This window comes from Orycteropus afer, unplaced genomic scaffold, assembly GCF_000298275.1.
Source record: "Orycteropus afer afer isolate SDZICR_OR568_19922 unplaced genomic scaffold, OryAfe1.0 scaffold00122, whole genome shotgun sequence".
In the NCBI taxonomy this organism is placed as follows: Eukaryota; Metazoa; Chordata; class Mammalia; order Tubulidentata; family Orycteropodidae; genus Orycteropus; species Orycteropus afer.
Window position 1 is genome coordinate 6,927,889 of NW_006921709.1, and position 15,806 is coordinate 6,943,694.

Consider the following 15,806-nt stretch of genomic DNA (forward strand, 5'->3'; position numbering starts at 1 on the left):
ATTGGACACTGGTTCTCTCTGTACCTCCAACTTCTGGCGTGGAACCCTGAGAATCTACATTTGAACCTGAACTTGCAGGTTGTTATGAAGTTATGTTTGTCAAGGTAGAAGGATAGAAATAGGTTTAGTTAACAAATTGTTAACCTGATGTATAACATTTCGGTATTTAAACTATTGTAGGTAGGCCTTCATTACTCTCTTCAGGCACCCTGCAACATTAGGAGCAGACCTGGTGGTGGGTTGTTCCAGTTCCAGTTCCCTTTAGATTTCTTTTTCAGCTTTATCATTGATGAATTAGTCAATGTTAACCATGTAATTAGGAAGCCTGTTGACACAATGGTTAAGTGCTCAGCTGCTAACTGAAAGGTTGGTGATTTGAACCTACAAGGAAAAGACATGATGATCTGCTCCAGAAACCCTATGGGGCAGTTATACCCTGTCTTGTATGGTCGCTATGAGTTAGAATCCACTTGAAGACACACACAAAACAACAACTAGGTAATTAAGTTACTGGGTGATGCAAACAATGAATGCACCACTGAAAGAAGTTGGGGGTTCAAGTCCACCCAGAGCCTTCTTGGCAGAAAGGCCTGGTATGATCTGCTTCTTAAAAAATAGCCACTGGAAACCCCATGTGGAATTGACTTGATTGAGAGTGTTGTTTTTGTTGCTTTGCTGATGTTGTTTTTAAGCAGGTACTGAAGCTAAGGAAAGATCAGTAATACTAGTCTGATTCTACCGGACATTAGATTCCTGACCTTTCACTGCACCTTGACAGGAATCCTGTATAATAGTATTAGGAAATATTTAGTCTGGGACTGTTATATACCAATTGCTGTTCAAAGCACTTTATATATATTAACTTTTGATCTTTCCAGCAACTGTTCTTGTTTTTAGGTACCGTTGAGTCAGTGCTGACTCATAGAGCCCTATGTACAATAGAACAAAACACTGCCCAGTCCTGTGCCAGCCTCACAATCCTTGCTGTACCTGATCCCATCATTGCAGCCACTGTGTCAATCCATCTTGTTGAGGGCCTTCCCCTTTTTTTGCTGACTCTCCACTTCACCAAGCATAATATCCTTCTCCAAGGAATGGTCCCTTCTGATATGATCAAAGTAGGTGAGATGAAGTCTGGCCATTCTCACCTCCAAGGAGCATTCTGGCTGCACTTCGTCCAGGACAGATTTGTTCATTCTTCTGGCAGTCCATTGTACTTCAGTATTCTTCACCAGGACCACAACTCAAAAGCATCAACTCTTCTTCAGAGTCTTCCTTATTCATTGTTCAGCTTTCATACGCATATGAGGCAATTGCAAATACCATGGCTTGGGTTAGACACACCTTAGTCTTCAAAGAGACTTCTTTGCACTTCAGCACTAGTAAAATAATGTCATTACCATCCTCATTTCACAGACAAGGAAGCCCAAAACACAGAGAGGGCAGATAACTTGTCAAACTACTAAATGGCAAAGCTGGAATTCAAATCAGACAGTGTGACACTAAAACCCTGCTCTCAAATATGCTGTAACCTTTTTAAATAAGAACTAATAACTTACTAACACTTCCTATATGTCAAGTCCTATGTTAAATGCTTTACCGCATTTAATTCTTACAGCAACCATCTGAGGTCAGTCCTATGATTTCCCCATTTTACAGATAGAGAAATGGTACTTTAGGAAGGTTAAACAATCCATCCAAGTTACACCCTGACAAACCATGTTGGTGGATTTGAACACAAAGCACATGCTCTTGACTAGCATGGTAACCAGTTATGCTTTGTTGATATCAGTTTTCTTGAAGAGGAAGGGTCAGATCATGACAGCACAGAGGAAATTCATCTGTGCTCAATGAAGAAATAAGCAGTTTTGAGTAATATGGCAATTTGAGGAAGTTAAATGGATTAAGATTGCAGGTGGTGTTTCACATTGGGAACTGTACTTGCATTTTTAGTTCCTGTGGCTTGATACGAAACCTCAGAGTGAATCACTACCATCACATTCTGACTTTAAACATGTCTTCAGTCCCAGGAACTGTAATGTACTCCTCAGAAATTTATGAGCTATTTGAACAGGTGAACACCAAAGTGACCTAACCCCTTGGAGAAGTTTCAGTATAATCCAACATTATCTGAGGTCTCTGGTAATAGATCCTGCCATGAGAAAGAAGTTTGATCCTATGAAAGTTTGTCAACTTGGAGGCTTTTCCCATACCACAATTCTCTTGCTTTGGAGTATTGCTCAAATTCTCAACGAATACAACTGAAAGCTAAAAATACAATGAAATGCAGGATGTCTGAAAACACACAAGTCATCCTACCTCCAAAAAACTTGTATCAAAATGTTCTATCAGAGCTGACAAAACAGCTTAGGGAACTGACTTCATTTCTTGCTCCAATTCTGATGAACTGTCACAGTCTGATATGAATTCATAAGTACTAATATTGTCCTAGAAGGAGCACTGGTGGCACAATAGTTAAGCTCTTGCTGCTAACCAAAAGGTCGATGGTTTGAACCCAGGAGTTGCTCCATGGGAGAAAGATGTGGCAATCTACTTCCATAATTTACAGCCTTAGAAAATATATAGGGCCATTCTACTCTGTTCTATGGGGTTACTATGACTCAGAACCAACTCCACAGTAATTAATGAGTTTTAATATTATAGGAGTATGGAAATAAGGAGCTCTGGTGGTGCAGTGGTTAAACCATTTGACTGTTAACCCAAATGCTTGTTCAAACCCACCACCTCCTTCCTATAAGAAAGATGAGGCAGTCTGCTTCCATAAAGATTGATAGCCTTGGAAACCCCGTGAGGCATGTCTACTTGGTCCTATAGGATTGCTATGAGTCAGAATCAACTCCATGGTGGGGGATTTTGGGGTTTGGTATGGAAGGAGCCCTGGTGACACAATGGTTAAGCACTCAGATGCTAAGCAAAAGGTCACCTATTTGATCCCACCAGCAGCTCTGCAGAAGAAAAAAACCTGTTGATCTGCTCCAATAAAGATTAAAGCCTAGGAAACTCTATGAGGCAGTTCTACTCAGTAACACATGGGATCACTATGAGTTGGAATTGACTCCACTGGCATTGGGTTGTTTTTTTTTGTTGTTGTTGTTTTTTTAATATTGTATGTAGGACCCAAAGAATTCCCAGGGAAAGGGCTTGAAGACTTGGCTCAGGATGGCATTAGTGTTTTCCAGCCCTTTTGTCTGGTGCTTGGCTTTGTTTGCTTATCTTCACCGCCTTGGACAACATTGTTTGATTATGGGAAGAGCCTGCCTAGAGTAGGTTAAAATGTAAACACATAGCCAGTGAGGGGAAAAAAAAAAAAAAAAAGCTTTAACGTAAGGAGAGAAGACAACTGCATGACACGGTGTGATTTCCTGGTAAAGACCTTCTGGCTCCAAACAAAAATACACAACCCCAACCCCGGACTCCTCCCTAGTAAATGGCTAACATTTCTATCTCCACCCTTTAAATTCTTTACCTAAACACAAGCTTATGCTTGCATTTGTAACAAGAGCATTCTCTTCATCAGAAAGGACGTACATCAAACTCAATTATATTTAAATTACCAGTTCAAACTACTACAGATTAGGTTAGGACAATGGTTCTCTCTCTTTAAAGTGCAACAGAATCACCTGGAGAAGATTTTAAAACAAAGATTGCTGGGACACGCCCTGAGAATTTCTGATTTAGAAGATTTGTAGTGAGGCCTGAGAATTCACAATTCTTATCAATTTTCAGGGAGCTCTGGAGGCGTAGTGCCTAAGGCACTTGACTGCTAACCAGAGGGCTGACTGTTCAAACCCAGCCACTCCTCAGAAGGTGTCGTTCTTGTTATGTGCCATTGAGTCGGACCCAACTCATAGCGACCCTCCTTGGATTTCCGAGGCAATATCACTACAGAAGTAGATTGCCCCATCTTCCTTCCAAGGAGTGGCTGACTAGGCAATCTACTTCCATAGTGATTCCACCTTAGAAGCCCAAGGAGGGGTCACTATGAGTAGGAGATGACTCGACGGCACATAACAACAACTATCAATTTTCAGGGGATGGTAATGCTAGGATCTAGATTAATGGTTCTCAAGCTTTTCTCTCACATTCGCATACACCTGGGAGTATAATACTAGGGACAGGACACACTACCCTATGTAATAAGGGTTCACCAGGGCATAATCTAGCTGCACATTCTAAGTATCTATATGGCCTTAAAGGTCCTGGACGGCACAAAGGGTTTACAATCCTCTACTAACCAAAAGGTTGGCAGTTCGAACTCATCCAGCAGCATCACAGAAGGCCTGGTGATCTGCTCCAGTGAAGATTACAGCCAAGACGCTATGGAGCACTTTTCTCATGAGTTGGAATTGATTGCACAGCAGTAGGGTTTTTTGGCTTATGGGGCTTCACAGCCAGGATTCTACTTTAGACCTCAGTATCTCTGAAGGTGAGTGAGTTCCAGGCATGGGGAGTTTTGAAAGTTAACCTCTTAGTTTTAAAGTATAGCCAGTGTTCAGAACCAATATCAGATTGTCTTGGGGTGGAGGGAAAAGTCATAGTTTGACAACCCTTTCCCAGATGTTTTTGATGTATCTTCCTGGAGTAATATTCCTTCTGGCATGGATTGGAACCATACATGGTAATTTGGGCACAAGAAGAAAAATAGTAAAAACTTAAAATAATAATTTTGGATTAGCTAATTTCACAAGTTTTTGGTTTGTAGAGAACAATGAGATGTCTATGATTCCTGTGCCCATTTTATAAACAGGTTGAAAGCCATGGCTATCATCCAGCTAAGAAAGTCCAAATTGAGGCCTGGACAAAACATCCCTAAAAGTTAAAAGGCCAGGTCATACATAGGTAGAGTTCCTTTGTGATTACCGTTTTCCTTTCTGTGTCACCCAATACAGGCAGAATAGATAGCAAGTTAAGTGTTGTTGTTGTGTGCTGTCAAGTCGGCCAGGTTAAGTAAGACAGTAAAATAATGCAGTAAGGTTAAGGAGCTGGAATAAAGACTGGCTCTCTCTTCAGGCCTTTTCTTCTAACCCCATTCTCATCCCTGCACCCTCCCATATTTGCTGATACCTGGACCAGAGTGCTAGGTCTATGGTTTATGCTTAACTGCTAACCTATTAAGGCGCTCTGGTGATATAGTGGTTAAGGCGTTTGGCTGCTAACCAAAAGGTTCTTGGTTCAAACCAACCAGCTGCTCCACAGAAGAACAATGAGGTAGTCTGCTTCCGTAAAGATTTACAGTCTTAGAAACCCAGTGGGGGTTGCTATGAGTCAGAAACTACTTGATAGCAGTGAATTTGGTTTTGGTTTTATTTTCTGACCTACTTGGGTACCCTAGTGGTTCAGTGGTAAAGTGCTGGGCTGCTAGTCAGAAGGTTGGCAATTCAAATCTACTAACTGCTCCATAGGAGAAAGATGTGGCAGTCTGCTTCCTTAAAGATTACAGCCAAGAAGACCTTATGGATCACTTCCACTCTGTGACGTATAGGGTTGTCAATTGACAAGGTAGCAATGGGTTTGGGGTTTTTTTGTTTTGGTCAGAGGGAAGGCTGAAGAGCTTTGGCTAAGTCAGAAGACCTGTAACACCCTGAGAACTTTTGACACCTGAGGCTTTTTGACACCAATGTGACCTCAAGAATGAGGAGTCTGGGAACAGATGTCTACATAGGAGAGTGGAGTCTGGGTGGGTGTTACAGTGAAGATTCATTGGCTCAAGACATGCCACTAGACAATGACCCCTAAACCCAAAGTCTCCCTTGCAACATAAACTCCTGAAGTGACTAGCAATAAAGCATCCAACTTCCTGGAATCTCAAGTTTCTCATGTACAATGAGGAAAACAAGCTAACCTAGCTACCAGAGGTATTGTGAGAACAACCCACATGTTCTTACATAATTGCAAAAAAAAATAGCAAAAAATGCTTCACACTGCAGCTACATTCTTTGGGTTAGCCATACTGCCATTGTTAATGTCATCATATTTCTGGATACTTAATTTCTCCTTTAGAAACATCCAGGAAATCTAGAGCTCATAATTCTCTAACTCTAACTTTAACATATATAATTCACCTTCTGCATAACAAGTAGGCTATAAATATTTGATGACTAATCAATTGATTAAAATAAGGCATTTTCAATATCAGATATATACCACTAATAAATAAAATCACAAGCTGTTACTCTAAATAAATAACTCAGTGACTATTTCCTAAATTGAATTAATTATCATCATCTGCCACAGTCCTGCATTAGAGATATTAAATATGTGAAATACGTGATAAATTTTTAAATCAATCAATTTATTCATTGCTGGGTTTGAGGCAGCAAAAGCAGAAAGGGTGAATATCATGTTAATGAGACCCAGGGTTCCTGCTGTACCGTGACCACAAAAGTAGTTTCCAAACCTCTACCCTGCTTTACCTTTTCCTGTTTTCCATGGCATTTACCATTTCCTAACACAGTATACAATTTACTTATGTATTACTTATATTATTCTTTTTGTGTGTCTCCCTCCCCCTCTAAAATAGAAGTACCACTAAAACAGGGATTTTGTCCACTCTATTCATTGGTGTAGCACAGCTTTTAAATGTCTAGCAGGTGCTCAATCAATAGTCATTGGATTAATAAATAAATGGATTAATTAATGACTTTATACTCCCTGATGTCATACATCCCACACTTAATTTGAGAAGCTCTCCAATCCCATGAAAGGTAGGCCTGGAGCAGGTCTCAGAGATCTAGTTCAGTGATTCCCAAAGGTCAGCCAATAAATGACAGAGTTTTCACCAATCCTTAGAGAAAATGTGAATTTTCCAACTGACATTCTGGGATTATGTTGTTCTTCCTCTTTGGTGTTAAAATGCTCTTTTGTGATATGGTGGGGACAGCAGAGATATTGAGTGTGGTGTGTATGTGTGTGTGTTTAACATGGTGACTTAGCAAAATAAAAAGTTGGTAATTTTGAAATTAGCTACAAAGCACCCTTGATTTAGTTCGAGGTAAAGAAATCAAGGCATAGAAAGAGGAAATGACTTGCCCTATGGCCACACAGCTAACCATTTATAAAGCTAAGATTTAAATTCACCTCTTCACAGGCTCAGTCTGGAGTTCTTTGTGTTGTTGTTGTTGTTATGTGCCATCGAGTTGAACCCGACTATAGCGACCCCTCCTTGGGTTTCTGAGGCAGTATAACTATGGAAGTATATTGCCCCATCTTCCTTCCGAGGAGTTAGCAGTCAAGTGCCTTAGCCACTATGCTACCACTACATCAATTTTTAGAGAGGTGATTCTTGGCAGTAGTCCAGTTTTTCAGTGCAGATTCTTTCTTACCACTAAACCAATAGGTCTTGGAGTTTGAGTCTGTATAGTAAAATACCAGTTTTCTTTAGTTTTACTCTTAGTAATCTAAGAGTCTACTGGATTACAAGGCCCAGGAAGAAGCTTATATGTATGAAAAATATGCATAATTTAGGTAACTACATGTTTAACCTGTGTATAATGTGTTTTCTGAGAAAGCAAAACCAACACAATTATGTATAGACATCAGAGGACATAGAATCTAGCTTATAAAAAGTAATGTCTTAAATGCACTCTGCATTAGTCAGAATGAATTCAGAATGTTTTGCTCAAATCTGCTGTTGAAAGCTGTCATCAAAGTTGGCCCCCTGACTCATGGCAACCCCATACACAATGTAACAAAACACTGCCTGATCCTGTACCATCCCTGCGTTCAGTTGCAGGTCAGACCATTGTGATCCGTAGGGTTTTCATGGCTGATTTTTGGAAGTAGATCATTGGCCCTTTCTTCCTAGTCTGTCTTAGTCTGAAGCCTGATCAACATCATAGAAACAAACACACAGGCCTCCAATGACAGACAGGTGGTGGGTTGGCCAGTAATCAAACTCAGGTCTGTGTAGAAGGTGAGCATTCCACCAATGCACCATCAATGCTTCATACGCTCAGTAATTCGGTGTCACCGATTGCCCACCCCCTGAGACTGTGGCCTCTCTAGCCCTAGAAGTAGGAACTCAGTTTAAATAGCCATTTCTCAGGGATGTTGTAGAGGGGATCCCCACTATAAATGAAAGCACAGAACAGAAAACTGCTGTGTCTCTCCAACCCAAAAATTATACCATATTTGAACCATGTTTGAAATGTTGCTGTTCTACTAGATTGACTCCAAATTGTTCTTATCCCAAAGGACTGGAACCATATGTGGTCATTTTGGCATGAGAAGAAAAGTTTAGTAAAAGCCTTAAAACAACAAGGTTCAAACAATTTTGGATTAATTAAAATTTCACAATTCTTGGTTTTGCAAAAAGCAGAGATATCTATGATTCTCATCTGGATTTTTGCTTTGGTTTTTAAGTTTTTGTGGGGTTGGGAGGAGGTGGTTTAAGTAAATTTTTAAACTGCATCCCAAACACTGTTTCATAAGAAACATCAGTTTCTTAAGAAAGAAACCACAGAGAGGTTCAATCTGATTCCATGAATTAGTTTGTAAGATCATTTCAAACCTAGTCTTTGGTAACCTTTAGGTAGAAAAAGCCAAGAAAAAGAAACTAGATTAAGAAAGAAAAACAGGAATATTCCTTTACTATTTTCCTTCCAGAAACTACATGTCCATCTATTATGACTGCCAGATGTAGCTAACTTTCAGTAAAAACTTTTAGTTCAGGATAAGCCAGAAATTCTTGGCAACCAACACTATTTTTTAATTCTGAACTCTGTTTAACTGTGAGCTACTTTATGACCAAAATATATATATTTCAGCCAAGTACAAAATACATTTCATATTTTCATAAAATTGTCAGCCAATTGGCATAAAATATAAAAATAAGTTACTTACAATTTATGCCTTACTATTTAGTACAAATGAATTATGCTGTTAAGAATATTAAACAAAAGGGATACCAAAAGCTATAGTTATGATGAATGGAGAATAGTTTCCATCAAAATTAAGAGCAATGCCCCTAAAACATGTCAGTCAGAATCCAGAGCAGTAAAATATGGTTGATAATGATAGCTCCTCCCTCCACCCTCCATCTTGGATTCTCAGACACAGGACAAAGAAGAAATCTCTCAATTGGATCCATACATTTTACTGATGAATCCTGCTTCACAAGTCCAGTTCAGTTACAGAGAACAGACCTGGATTTGACCTCAAAGTATATAGTAGTAAAATGACCAAGCAATTAATATGTCAAATGTCCAAGACACTTTTAAGAGTGAAAGGAGGGTATAATTGCACCGGCATAATAGACATAAGGAGCTCTTGTGGCACAGTGGTTAAAGTGTTTGACTGCTAACCAAAAGGTTGATGGTTCAAACCTACCAGCCACTCCCTGGGAGAAAGATGAGGCAGTTTGCTTCCAAAAGAATTTACAGCCCTGAAAACTGTACAGGGCAGTTCCACTCTGTCCTATAGGGTTGCTTTGAGTCGATGGAAATAGGTTTTAATAGGTATAAACAGAAACTTCCCAAGGAAAACCAGGACAATTGGTTGCCATATCTGTACAAGGCATGTGGTTGAGACCCCAACATAGAGTCAATCCAATTAATTAGTCTAAGACAATCAACCTTCTGGTTAGCAGTCAAATGCTTTAGGCACTGCGCCACCAGAGTTCCTTTAGTCTAAGACAGTGGTTCTTAAAGTTTGGTCTTGGACCAGCAGCACCAGCACCACATGGGAACTTGTTGGAAACACAAATTCCCAGGCTGGTCCCAAACCTACTGAATCAGAAACTTGGGATGAATCAGCAATCTATTTTTAAAATCCCTTTAGGTAATTCTGATACATGATTATGTTTGATATTCACTGGTCTAAACCATTCATAGTATTCCATTTCCTTTATTAGTGATCAGTTTAGGAACAGGCAGGTCTAAAGACAATTTGGGCCAATGAAACACAAAAAAAGACTAGGTTGAGATTTCTGGGAAAGACAAAACTCTCTCCTGTGTGATATGAAAAAGAGAGTGCACTGCCTGACGTTGGAGTCCCTGGATGGTTCAGTTAACATACTTCTTGCTAACAAAAAGTTTAGTGGTTCAAGTTTACCCAGAGGTGCCTCAGAAGAAATACCTGGCTATCTATTTCTGAAAAACCAGCCACTGAAAGCCCTATGGAACACAGTTTTACTCTGACACACATGGGCTTGCCATTAGTCAGAATCAATATGATGGTAACGGTTTGGTTTTGGGTGAGGTTGAAGCTGACTCTATGGACTACAGAGCAGAGACATGGAAAGAACCTCGGTCTCTAATGACACTATTTGGCCTCTGAATCAAGCAGCCCAGAAGCCCTCCCCTCCTCTGGACTATATGGAAGAATAAATTTGCTTAAGTCACTTCTGTTTCAAGTAGCTGAAAGTATCATAACACACCAGTGCTCATTGCCAATTCTTTTGAATCTTCCTTTGCACTTTTTCCTCTCCCACAATGTCTTCCTCTCACATTTCCCCTTTTAATCCCCATCTCCCTTTATTTAGTCAAATCCCATTCATGCCTTGAAATCCAACTGACTCTCTCCTTCATAAAAGCCAACCTGACCACCCTACCCTGAAGTGCATCCCCCTCTCCAGAACTCAGTTTCAATTACTTTTTGAGCCACCAATCTGCTTTCATTATATACTGCCTTCTATTGCCTTCTCTCATGTCTAAGTGCCTTACCTGTATAAGTACCCAGTTCCTAGAATAAGTATGGCACACCATGGATGCTTAGCAAACACTAGCTAGAGATGGTGATTCCATTGGAGACAAGGAAATGGGGGGGGGGGTTTGCTGGTAATCAGTTGCTGCACTGTTAGCAACATCCTCACTTCCCAGATCACAGTGGTTGCTTGGCAATGACTATCACACCAAACTCTGCTTTAATTACAACTGTAATTCTCCTGTGGCCTAACTAGAGTTAGACAATGTATGACCTCTGTTAGGCAGAATCTCTAGAAACAGAAAACTTCTTTCTCCCCCTTTCTTTCCCCAGGGAAAAAAAAAAAAAAAAACTCTCTCTCTCTCTCTCTCTCTCTCTATATATATACATACACACACACATATACACACACATTTCCAGATAAATGTTTGCACATCCCCACAGAAAAGGACATTACTGCACTCCAAGAGCTCTGTGTGGTGAGTGTTATTAGATGCTGTCAAGTTAGTTTCAACTCATAGCGACCCTACATACAACAGAACAAAACACTGCCAGGTCCCATACTAGCCCCACAATCCTTGCTATGCCTGAGTCCATGGCTGCAACCACTGTGTCAATCCATCTTGTTGAGGGCCTTCCCCCAGTGCAATATGACATCTGATTTGTCGACTGCTGCTTCCATTGGTGTTGATTGTGAAACCAAGTATTATGAAATCTTTGACAACTTCAATCTTGTCTCCATTTATTGTGATGCTGCTTATTGGTCCAGTTGTGTGGTGAGTAGGAAATGGAATTGCCAGACCACCATCAGTATTCAACATCCCTTCTTTGCTTCTGTTCTCTTTGGAAATGATACCACCAAGGGGTTGTCCTGTGGCAGGAGGCTGAGAATGTGAGGATGTACAGGAGTCAGAAGGTGGCTCTGGCTTCTAAGAATGCAGTATAGCTTAGTGTTTATGGTTGCGGGTTTTAGAATCAGACCATCTGAATTTGACTCTTGGCTCTAATGCTTAACAACTGGGCAAATTATTGACTTCTCTGATCCTCAGTTTCCTGATCTGTAAAATGGAGATAATAATCATAGCTACCTCATATGCTAACATGAATAAATAAGATCAAATGTGTAAAACACTTTGTGCTGTGCCTGGCATGTTGTAAGAGGTGACCCAGCTTCTTACAGCTCTGCACTGACTTCCTCTTCCCTGTGGTTGTGGAAAGAAGCTTGGGGGTATACTGGGTAAGGCATTTGGCTGCTAACCAGAATGTTCACAGTTCAAACGCAATAGCTGCTCTGTGGGAGGAAGATGAGACAATGCTGGAATAAAACTCACTCCCAGGGGCTGGTTCTCAGCCCAATAGTAAACAAGATGTACATGCAGACCACGCAACCCAGGGTGACGCACCCACATACTCTATAGAGATGCATCCCTTGGAAACAGTATCCTAACTGCAAAAAAAAAAAAAAAAAAAAAAATTACAGATTTGGAAACCCAATGGAGGTCACTGTGAGTCAGAATTGACTCACTGGCAATGGGTTTGGTATTTTTTTTTTTTTTAATTGTGATTTGGGTAAAGATTTACAGAGCAAATTCACTTTCCATACAGCAGTTCATGTACACTTATAACATTGACCACAGTTTACCACAATGCAACAGCTCCCCTCCCACCTCCTCCCCACAGTTACCTCTTCCCAGTGTCCATCCCTCCATGGGCTCCTGTCCCCTGAGCTGTCTCCCTGTGCATAAGCAGCCCTTCTTTCTCCCATGATTGCTCTCTCCAAGGAGTGTATCTACTTGAGGTAAATGTTCAACTCATATGCCTGTATTTTGTTTGGCTGGAAACCACAGATGTGGGTTCGATTCCAGACCCAAAGGGCAGCTAGGGGCCATAGTCTCAGTGGTTCCACCCGGCTCTATCGGACAAGCAAACCTGGTCCCCCCCTTTTTTTCCTCCAATGATTTTGAGTTTTGTTCCACATTGTTCTCCCTCTCTATCAAGGATCTCCTACATAGATCCCCTTTCAAGTGGATGACAGTGGTAGCTGGGCACCATCTAGTTCTTCTGGTCTCATAGTCATATAGGCTGCAGATCAGATGGTGTACCAGTCACTAGGACTAATTGTTTCCATGAATTTTGGTTTTCTTCATTCTTCTTTGTTCTGGATGAGGAGAGATCCATAGTTGCATCTAGATGACAGCTTGCTAGCTTTTAAGATCCCAGTCGCTACTTGCCAAGGTAGGAGGTGGAACAATGTTTTGTGTATTATGTTATGGCAATTGAGCTTGATGACCCCTGCGACTATGGTCCCAAGCTCACAGGTTCAACTACTCAGTCTCTCTGGGTAGCTGGCTGTGACCAAACAGTGACCACAACCTTGCCCCTTGTCAGTTCTACTATACACCTGGGAATTCTGATCATTCACGTAAACTTGTAGGACCATTGTCTGCCAACCCTATATATGTACTTGAATACACTCCCCATTTCATAGACATACCTAATCGTATAGCCTGTCAACCCCTCTATCCATCCATATGCCCATGTTTGCCTTCATTGACAACACAGTACTATATGTGCAAAAGGGTTCATATTTGTTGTCTGTACCTCCCATGTACCTCTCTATGTCTTTCTCATCCTCAATGCTGTCATATTGGTCATGTTTTTTTCTTTTTTTTTCAGTGGTTTTGGAAAGTGAAGGGTCTCACCTTCATAGGGCAAGCAGTGGATAAATAGTGAAGAGAAGAAATGGGAGTCTCCAGCTGCACTAGAGAGAGCAGGCTTTTCCCTGTCTGACTGCCTGCCAGCGCCTCTGGTTTAGCATCTGAATGTGAAAACTGCCAATACCCTCCATAACACAATACCTCACCTTCACCTCCACCCTGCTTCCATGTTATGGATTGCTATTTTTGTTGTCCATGCTTTGGACCATAATGACCCTACATAACAGAGCAGAACTGCCCCATAGGATCTTCTAGGCTGTAATCTTTTGAGGAGCAGATCATCTGGTCTTTCTCCCACAGGGTCGCTAGGTGTGTTCAAACCACCAGTTTTTTGGTTAGCAGCCGAGTGCTTAACCATTGCACCACTAGGAGTCCTTCTACCACATGTACTACTCACTGCCGTCAAATCGGATCTGACCCATTGCGACCCCTCCTTGGTTTCTGAGGCCGTATCACTATGCAAGTAGACAAAGCTACGTGTTCTGTGGTTGATATTAACTCTACATTTGCCCAGCACTTCACAGTTCACAAAGACCTTTTCCATCTATTCTCTCATTTGACCCTCATACTGTCCTTGCACAGTAGCCAAAGATAGGCTTTCTCATTTCTGTTTGACCAATTCCAGAAAAAAAAAAAAAAAAGGGAAAGTGAAATTCAGTGTAATTGTGTGATTTGCCAAAGGCTGACAGGAAGTTACAGAGCCAGAGCTCAAATAAGAACATTTGGACTGCAACTTAGTCAGATTTTCCAGAGAAAAGCATAATGCATATAAACTAATATTATCCACATGCCCAAAGTAATAGTGAAACACTTCTCACCTCCCTCTCCAGGATCCTTTGTTTAATGTTCAAGTGTGTATTTATAAAATTCCCAAGAAAAAAGAGGGGACAAGTGTGTCTTTCAGGTAGCCATCCCAAAAACATTTATTGTCATGCCTTAACCCTACACAGGGTTAAAATTCTATTTAACTCGAATATTTGTCCATTTTATTCAAACCAAAGCTTCCATATTTGACTATCTCTAGTGATAATTTTTCCTCCTTTCACATTCAAGGAAGGACCCTGAAGTAGTTACAAAATTTGTGAAAGGAGGACAATATTAAATGAGAAGATTTTGTGAGCTTGAGTTAAAGCTGAATGTGAACTCACTCTTAAAGACAAAGATCTTAAAAAATGCTTGCTTAAAGTAGAAAAATATTGACAGTGGAATTGCATTAGGCAATCCTTGCAGAAGTTTTGTTTTCAAACTGGCCAGGAACTTAAGATGTGCTCATCAGTGACACAATCACTCTTATTCTTATACTCACTAACAACTGTAAGTGGTGGAAAGAGCTGTGGCTTCATTGTTTTAGAGACTTGGCTCTGACCCTTGTTTACCAGCTCTGTAACCTTAAGCAGTTTCCCTAGCCTCCCAGAGCTTTGATTTTTTTAGTTGTAAAATGCAAGAGTAGTTGTAACTTCCCAGATTGGTGAGAGGATTAAGTTAGCTAATTTAAACAGAATATCTAGCACATATTGATGGATTGATGAATGGCAGATATTGTCTCCATTCAAAGCAATTGAAAAAAATCATACCACCGTAATGTTTTCGAACCAATAACCTTAAAACCCACTGACACCAAGTTGATTCCGATTCATAGAGAGCCCCATTGGGTTTCCAAGGCTGTAAATCTTAACGGAAGTAGATTGCCTAATCTTCCTCCCGCAAAGCAGCTGGTGGATTTGAACTGCCGACCTTCTGGTTAGCAGCCAAATGCCTTATCCACTACGCCACCAGAGCTCTTTAATCAATACCCTTAAACCAAACCAAATGCACTGCCATTGAGTCCGATCTGACTCATAAGGACCCTGCTTGGGTTTCCAAGGCACTATCATTATGGAAGTAGATTGGCCACCTTCCTTCTGAGGAGTGGCTGGTGGGTTTGAACCTCCAGCCTTCTGGTTAGCAGTTAAATGCCTTAGGTACTATGCCACCAGAGCTCCCAATAGGAATAGTATCATGTAATGGTGTCAGATAAGTGACAAAATCCATTGGTGACTGTGATAGTTGGAGCTGTGTGTCAACTTGACTGGACCACAATTCTGTGTGGTTTAAACTATTGTGATGTGGTTATTCCCATGATGGGATCAGATGATTATGTTTTGAGCAGCCAATCTGTTGAAAGGGAGTTTCCCTAGGGGTGTGGCCTGCTTCCAGTATATCTATGAACATCCTGGGAAAAGAGACATTCTTCTGTGGATCAGGATTCTGTTGTGTTGCTTACAATTATCTGTGAGCAAACAATCCACCATTCGGCCTGGAGATCTTGGATTCATCATTCGTTGCAGTCAACAGCCAGTACACTGTGTGCCAACCTTGAGCTCCTCAGCCCCTGTAGCTGCAAGAGTCGGGAAAAGCCTCCAGCTTGATGTTTGATCCAAGAACTTT